We start from the raw sequence: 9,337 nt of genomic DNA on the forward strand, positions 1-9,337 counted from the left end.
TATTTTATAATAATAGAAGACGACTGTGATTTATAAACGCAATTTAGTGTTTGAACCATCATATACATTAAAGGTAAGTGTTCACCCTGTTTCTTCTAACTCCTAAAACCGTCACTAGAGCGCGCTGTAATACGCAAATCCGTTGTCATGATACCCTTGTCATAAGTGACACTGTATATCCTAGATTATTGATTTTTTATTGAATATACAAGTTTTTTCTAATCCAAGTTTATTTTCATAATCATCCCTCGGAAAGTCGAACATGGTCCAATACGAGCCGGATTGGAAAACAACTAATGATAAACAATAATTTGTTAGTGCAAAAGAACGTTACAAACCGTAATTAACACAAAACTATTTCGTTGCTAAGTACTAGTGAATGTGAAGAATGGGCCCGGACAGTTATATTAAATTACAAACCGATGTTCAAAATAAGATATTTAAGGCACAGATTAATTTCAAAAAGTCACCTGCATCTAGAATAACAAGGGAATATATCGAAACGAGATTGCAATTATTGGAACAACACTGGTTAGTTTGAAGAAAATCACCAGAATGTTATATTGGGATGCGAAAATAACGATTATAGCTATTAAACAAAAGGTACAATAACAAACGTTACATCGCGAACAGCATTCTGGCCAGGCTGGTGGGCCAAAGGGCTTTATCTTCAGAGTCATCCAACGGTGTTAAACAAATACTCGATACGACAAATGATTGCTTGCACGCTTTATCTAACCTTGGTATACCTGTATCGACATGGGACATCCTGATTATATATCTCATCACAATAAAATTGGATAATGAATCCCGGAAACAATGGGAACAAAAACTAAGCAAACAGGCTGATCGATTGCCTACACTAAGCGAGTTCCAATCATTCCTGGAATCAAGATATCGAGCACTCGAGTTTTTTGTACAAGAAGCCATCGAGAATCGCCGGGAGTTCATCCAGAAGAGAAAACTGTGTTTCAATTGCTTCGGAGCTAACCATTCGGTAACACAGTGCAAACGATGCACGGCTTGTTGGATCAGGACTCTCAAGCCTCGTTTATTAGTGAACACGCAGTTCAACTTTTGCAGCTTTGAAGGTTGCCAGTTCGAAGTACCATATCTGGTTTAGGAGGAGACAAATCTAGTATTTCAGTAAAACATATGGTTCAATTTAAAGTACAGTCCACATATAACTCTTTTAGCTATCCCGTTCAAGCTTATGTTTTAAACTGCCTAACATCCACTCTTCCTTCACAGCAAATTCAATTTCAGGATTGGCCGGAATTGTTGCAATTGCAGATGGCTGATCCAGGATATGGTACACCAAGCAATATAGATCTTCTACTAGGCGCTGATGTGTATGGTCAGGTTTTGTCAGAAGGCATATTGAGAAATCCACCTGGAACCTTGACAGCTCAAAACACACAGCTGGGATGGATCCTGTCGGGACGAGTTTAGGTTAGTGGGGATACTCCTTGCATTATTAGCGCACATACCCATGACAACTCAATCAAAGATTTGCTGCGTCAGTTCTGGGAGATTGAAACTGACCAGCCTCATCCACTTTTATCCAAGGAAGAAGAATCCTGTGAAAGATACTTTGAATCCACTACAACTAGGGACAGTTTGGGTCGTTATGTTGTAGGTCTTCCTTTTCGCGACAACAATCCACTTGCTCAAGAAGAAACTTGAAAATAATCCATTCTTGAAGCAAGAATAATCCAAGGTAATAAATGTAGCCACCTGGCTATGAATCATATAGAAGTAATTAATGACAAACAAGAAGCTGCTAAGCCAGGATGCGTTTATCTACCTCATCATGCAGTTGGTTGTTCGCGAGGACAAAAGTACAATGAAGGTCGGCGTTGTTTTCGACGCTTCGTGTAAGGGTACCAGCGGCAAGTCATTGAACAATGATTTATTGGTAGGTCCAAGGCTTCAACCAGAGTTACGACACATAATTATGAAATGGCGTACTTATCCTATATGTTTCGCAGCGGACATAGCTAAGATGTATCGAATGGTCAAGGGCGTACCAGAGCATACTGACTTCCAGCGAGTACTGTGGAGAGAGAATCCTAGTGAAGAAGTCAAGGACTGCAGGCTGTTAAGAGTTACCTTTGGTGTTTCGTCGGCCCCATATCTAGCAGTTAAGAGTTTGCAACAAGTGGCAAAGGACTGAACCCACCATCGCTCTGGTTTGGCTGAAGGGACAGCCAAATCGATGGAAGACCTTCGTCGCAAATCGAGTGACTGAAATCCTGACAGTTTTTAAACAACGACCAATGGTCGCTTGTGGAGTCATGCCAGAATCCAGCCGATTGTGCATCCCGGGGGCTGGCTCCACAAGAATTTATCCACTGTGAACTCTGGTTCCATGGCCCTACGTTTTTAAGAGAATCCACGTATGTATCGCCAACGGTAAACATATCGACTGATTTAGAAGTCAAGCCGTTGAAGTCTCATCACCTAACTATTTCCGAAGTAGCTAGGTCAGATCTCCAGACATGGACGAAGTATTTATTTTTATAAAAAATGGTTAGAGTGGTCGCGTTTTGCATTCCATTTATTAATAAATTAAGGTCAAAGCGATATCCTTCTTACTTGATGGCTTCCGAATGAGATCATGCATTAAAGATAGGAATTAAGGTTTGTCAGACTCAGGCGTTTTCTAAAGATATTGAGCAAATAAATAATACAAAAAATGACTCAGCAGTTCTGGCGTAAGTGGTTTGCCGAGTACCTCACGACTCTAAATCAGAGATATCAGCGGACTAAAACTACACCAGAACCCCAAATAGGTGACGTTGTTCTTGTTAAGGAAGGTGGTCTCCCTCCTTCAAGATGGTTATTCGGTTTGATAGAGGAGAAGCACACTGATCCAGATAATGTCACAAGGGTACTATCAAATGTAAGAAATCTAAAATTGTAAGACCAGTCTCCAAACTTTGCATTTTGCCTATCGCTTTTTAACATTACTTACCTGAATAACTGTAGATATTTCATGCAATGTATGTAACTTAAATGTATCTTTGGATGCATCAGCTATTAAGTATTTTATTATTGTTTAGTTGTAAGTAAGTACGAACTGTTTAAAAGCAACCCTTGACTGAACTTTGTCGTTATTATGGTTTCTTTAATGTGTAAGTTTATATTTAGTTCATGTTGAGCAGTTCTTTATTGATTACTATTAGGTTAAGATGTTACGGTTTCATGGAGATGTTAATTGTACATGTAAAATTTGATGGCCTCATTGTTGGCTATGAACTTTTGTAGTTCATGGTGGGCGGAATGTTCACCCTGTTTCTTCTAACTCCTAAAACCGTCACTAGAGCGCGCTGTAATACGCAAATCCGTTGTCATGATACCCTTGTCATAAGTGACACTGTATACGTAGATTATTGATTTTTATTGAATATACAAGTTTTTCTAATCCAAGTTAATTTTCATAATCATCCCTCGGAAAGTCGAACAGTAAGTCTCAGTTGTTATTGGTTTTAATGTATTGATAAAATAAAAATACATGTAAAAATCTGTTGTTTTTGGGGATATTGGGGACGTCTCAGGTACAAATAACAACGAAAAGGGGGTCATTTGGGATGAGAATACGTGAAATGGAAACGATCTAAGTATAAATAGGCACAGGTTTCTAGGGTTGTCTATGTAGCTATAACAATATTTTTTAAATTTGTTGGTAAGAATCTGGTTTATTCAAGTTGTTCAAGTTTTGTTCAAGGTTTATTCAAGTTGTAGACAAAACATCATGTTTTTGTCTACAACTTTTATTCAAAATTATCAATGCAGTGTTATTTTATTGTTTGGCAAATATTTATATTATCAGTTACGCGTTTTCTATTTTTAGATAAGCCTCGCGTGTACGTATCAAAGAGTGCAAATCCTTATAAAAGAGATGATCCCTTAATATTAAAAACAGTAATAGAAACCTATGAAATTAGGAATAAGTCTTTAGTTGAAATAGCTAAGCGATTTAACATAAGTAAGTCGGTTTTGCACAGACATATGACAAGAACAATGAAATCTCAAGGTGGACAAAAATGTCTAAGTAATACATTGTATTATTATTATATCCTCATAATAATAATAAAATGAAATGAAAATCCGGAAGCCGGCAACGATATTGTTGTTGTTGTTTTTAAATTCACCAATAAGCAGGCAAAGAGCGTAGCCTATACAGCCTAGTCTGTCGAAGTTATATATTTTTTATGTCAATAAAAAGCCGGTGTATCTCTTTTTATTGCTTTTTGGGAGTTTTGACGTCAACTCGACGAATACCACATTGACTGAGCATGAAATTACGCAGACCTTTTATACACAATATTACAAATACAAATAATACAAATTACACAAAAAAACTATTAAAAAAACATTAAAATAAAAATTTAAGTGACGCTTCGGGTTGCTGCCAAGACTCTCTGATCGTATATAATAATAATAGAGTAATGGTAGGCCATTGATATTTTTACTAATGGAATCATTAATATCTAAAAATATTAAATAATTCATGGTTTTAAGAAATAATTATTATCTAATATATAAAATTCTCGTATCACAATGTTCGTTCCCATACTCCTCCGGAACCGCTTGACCGATTCTCATGAAATTTTTTATGCTTCAGTAAGCCTGAGAATCGGCTACTATCTATTTTTCATACCCCTAAGTGATTAGGGCTGTCCACCCCTAACATTTTTTTTGTGTTATAATGAGGTATTATGTAGTTGAATGAGGTTTTGTTATTTTTATTATATATTCCCTCATCGTTCACAGCACTACATACCTCATTCACTCATTTACCACATCCTTACACACTTACAATAAGTTAGATTTTTTTCTACACTAGAAATTCCCTAGAAATCTTATATATGGCAAAACAATGTTTGCCGGGTCAGCTAGTTACAATATATAAATATTGAATTGAACAAAAATAAACTAAGAAGCCTGTGAATTATAAGCATTAGCTATTTTTTTTAATTTGTTGTTCAAGTCACAAACAACTCTTTCATTTGACAGCATATAGGTTTGCTATAAGGCTGTATGGGCTAAGCCCTTTGCCTATTGGCGAATTTAAAACTATGGCATGGATAGTTTTGGGATGATATCAAATAAGTAATTTATTTTTTTGGAAAACAATGCCAGGTTGAAAGAAATGTTGATACATAAACTAAACAACGTGAAAAAATAAGGCATAGTTTTTCAAGTACGAATAGTTTTGACATAAAGTTGGCCCACTTTTGGGCATTGTCCTTTCTCTATGAACACTAATTTCGTCCCCAATAACCGCAAAGGGGATGGCCCATTTTAGGCCCAAAGCGGACAATAGATTATAGAAAAAATACTTAGTGCATTAATTTTGTCATAAATAAATATGCATTTACTTTCTTGCAAATAAGCGCCACTATAGTTTACAATAAGTAATTTAAAAAAAGTAACTCTATTGAAAAAACAAGGATTTTTATTTTTGCGGGAAAAATATTGCCAGCTTCAAATCCTTTTACGTATGAAGTAAATATTTTGAGTATATAAATAAAACATATAAATAAATCATTTTAAGTATTATCATTAATCAAACGATTTTAATGGATTTTATGCACATAAAATAACATCGAAGACATACCCATTGGACTTTAACTTGTAACTATACTTGAGACCTTAGAACTTATATCTCAAGGTGGGTGGCGCATTTACGTTGTAGATGTATGTGGGCTCGAGTAACCACTTAGCAACACCAGGGTGGCTGTGAGCTCGCCCACCCATCTAAGCAATAAAAAAAACTTTACTAGTATTGTTATTTAAATATGTACAACTAAAACAAAAACGTAAAAAATAATGTGTACTCGTAAAAAAAAGATTAAGATATAAATCAATAATCGGTTATTTAAAAAAATAATCGATATATGAATTTCATGTAATTATTTTTCTTTATACTGACAACACTGAATTTAATCTGACTGACTGATACTTCGCTTGCTGCTTGTGGTGTTGTGCTTGCGTACAAAATGGATGTGTTTTGATTTTTCTTCGATTTATTTTGCTTTTATCAATAACGTTTCATACTACGACTAAAAACATTGTGTGAATTGTGGTTTTACCCTGACCGAGATTTAAAACCGTGTATATGCTCTCCTTTGCTATTTTTAGATGATACTAATTGTGTATGAAGATGAAGAAAATATAGATATTTAAAGAATTAAGTGTGTTTTTATACCCTATTGGATAAAAATACATTAGGAACATCTTAAACATTAAGAAAAGAAAAGTTCTTGAAGTATCTCACAATCCGACACTTATTTATATACAAAATTAACCTCAAAACGAGTTTTTATTTTTATTATATTTTTTATAATAGTGGCGTCAATTTCAATATATTTTTTAGATATCCAATACATTTAAGAATTTGAATCAGTACATTTTTATAGTAATATTTGATGTCCATCTTGGGCCTAGCACACTATGGAGAGTGGGCAATCCCCTTTCTGGGTAAATAGCGATAACACCTATTTTTGCTTTTTTTGCTTAAACTGGAATGCAGATTGCATAGCTTTAAATTGGATAACAAAGATACCCTCAAGACTCAATCATTTTGATCCTGATATAGCATTTTAATCATCAACAACTACCTTAAAATTGTTCATCAAGTTGGGATTTGTCTCTAATCGCCCCATTTTACCGGTACCTAATTAGTGTTACATTGAGCCAGTTGTGAGTCGGCAGCTTGCTGAAAAAAATTTGAAATTTTGACGTTGTGAATTGTGACATGTGAAATTTTTTGTATAACTCGACCTAGCTAAGTTTGCACCTCGCTGGAATGCGGCGGTCCGCCCGCTTCCCCGCTCACCTTCCCGCGATCGCCCTGTCGTGTCAGTACGGTTAGCATCTTTGTCGCCGACACGCGTCATACGAGTTTGCGTCTCCCTATACGTTGAATTTTAAATTTTTTAACTGTTCTTGTTAGGTTTTTGTAGAAGTTTAGTTATATTATTGGACTATTTTTGTTAAGTTTTTTTTGAACTGTTGTTACTGAACGCTTAACGTTCATTTTTTTTCATTTCGAGAGGATTGTTGTGGCAACAAAATGAAAGGAAAGGTGATACACAGTGAAGGGAGATACATAATCCTGAAAAAGAAACAAAGGAAAATTATTACTGAGAAATTGGAATACAAATTCAAAAAGTGCAAGAACGCCCGGGTGGTATTAATACAAAAACCCGATATCGCTATATTCTAATGTACCTATGTATAATATATTGTTAAAAACAATAAATGCAAAGTAAAATCTAACAAACATTTGTTTACATTTTTAAAGTCATAGCGAATCCTTTTTTCAGACCGTACCTAAGCGGCAGTGTGACGTAATCGATGCGGGGTGCAAACTTAGCTTGGTCGAGTTGTAAAATTGTTACGGTTGTTGTTACACTTACTTTATAAGTAAGTGTTTTTTGCGTTCAGATTCATAAACTATTTAAATTCTTGTAGTTTTGCATCTAAAAATCCGGTAATATATTATTATCATGTATAGTGGATTTACTAATATGAAAATAATATGTATTTTTTTGGGTTGTGAATGATGCATATTTTTGAATTTTTTTAGCTTTGCTTATTTCGCTTATTCAACATGGCGGAAAAGAAGAAAAGACGTTTAACGTATACCAGTGAAGAAAGTGACACATAGAAGCGGTGCAGATTTTGCAGCACCAAAAATTGCAAAAGAGATCAAAAATATGTTGTTCTATGTGGAAAGTGACTCTATGTGCCAAGTCATGTTTCAGACTTTTTCACACTCCGGAGGAAACTCAAGCAGAATAATAATTTACTTTTCACAATTAATAAAACTCTCTACTTATTATGAACAGGACTATATTTTATTTACTTACTAAAAATAGTCCTTACATTCATATCTACATTCGAAAAAATGTTAATACCTTTATTTTTGAAGTTATACTTTAGGCGCGTTGTGAAAAATTGATGAGAGTGAAATTTTACGATGCGCGCGCACCGTGAAACAAAATTAACAGAAATGAAGTTGCCCGCTAAATCGCTCATTACAATACGACCGACGTAACTTGACGAGTCTGAATATAGGCGCTGGTGAACTTTCGCGCATGTACACTCGTAAAAAAATGTGTTATTAGCATTCATTTTTAGTAATATTAATGACAAAATTATTATTTAATACAATTAATACTAAATATTATTAAATTATTAACGTTAAATATTTATTATTAATTATTTAATATATTAAAAAAATAAATAAATTTAATAAAAATAAACTTCTTACTAGGCTGCACTAAAAGTATCGGGAATGGAATATTTCCACTGTTCCTGTCATATTAAAATCTTTTTAATTGAAAACTCCTTGGTTTTAAAAATCGAATACCATTTATTTATTTAAAATAAGATTCTCGGTCTTGTCACGAGGTTTTGTCAAACTTGTTTAGTCGTTGAGAAAATGGAATTGACTCGAGAAAATTCAAGAGCGATGATTTATTATGACTTTCGAAGTGGTTTAACACAAAAACAGTGTGTTGACCGGATGATTTCTGCATTTGGTGATGAAGCCCCATCCAAAACCACAATTTATCGCTGGTTTGCTGAGTTTCAACGTGGACGTGTCAAGCTCAGTGATGATCCCCGTCAAGGTCGTCCAAAAACTGCAGTCACCCAAGAAAACGTTGATGCTGTGCGTAAGCTGATTGAGGAAGATCGACATGTGACATACCGCGAAATTCAGGCAACTTTAGACATTGGCATGAGTCAAATACAAATAATCTTGCATGAACAATTAGGTGTAAAAAAGTTGTTTTCCCGATGGATACCGCATTCGCTCTGTGAAGAGCAAAAAGCGGCTCGCGTTACTTGGTGCGTCAGAACTCTCGAAAGATTCCACGCAGGATCCTCAAATGCTGTATACAACATTGTATCAGGTGACGAATCCTGGATATACGCGTACGAACCCGAAACAAAAACCAGTCACGAGTTTGGGTGTTCGAAAATGAGTTAAAGCCAACAAAAATTGTTCGTTCACGGAGTGTTGCAAAAAAAATGGTGGCCACGTTTGTCTCCAAAACCGGTCATGTTACGACTATTCCTCTTGAGGGACAAAGAACGGTTAATGCAGAATGGTATGCTAGCATTTGTTTGCCACAGGTCGTTTCTGAACTCCGTAAAGAGAACTGCAACCGCCGCATCATCCTCCATCACGACAATGCGAGTTCTCACACCGCGCACAGAACAAAAATGTTTTTAGAGCAAGAAAACATAATTATTAGACCATCAGCCGTACAGCCCTGACCTAAGCCCTAATGATTTCTATACTTTCCCTAAAATA

At 35.3% G+C, this 9,337-nt stretch overlaps 1 long non-coding RNA gene across 1 annotated transcript; it reads left to right on the forward strand.

The window, feature by feature from the left end:
- Nucleotides 1-132: 132 nt before the first annotated feature.
- On the forward strand, nt 133-7,859 carry LOC134200830 (uncharacterized). Its single transcript, XR_009975892.1, has 2 exons — nt 133-3,468; nt 7,601-7,859. It is a non-coding gene; the product is annotated as an uncharacterized LOC134200830 (long non-coding RNA).
- The last annotated feature ends 1,478 nt before the right edge of the window (nt 7,860-9,337 follow it).

Source organism: Bombyx mori, chromosome 21 (genome assembly GCF_030269925.1).
Source record: "Bombyx mori chromosome 21, ASM3026992v2".
Lineage (NCBI taxonomy): Eukaryota > Metazoa > Arthropoda > Insecta > Lepidoptera > Bombycidae > Bombyx > Bombyx mori.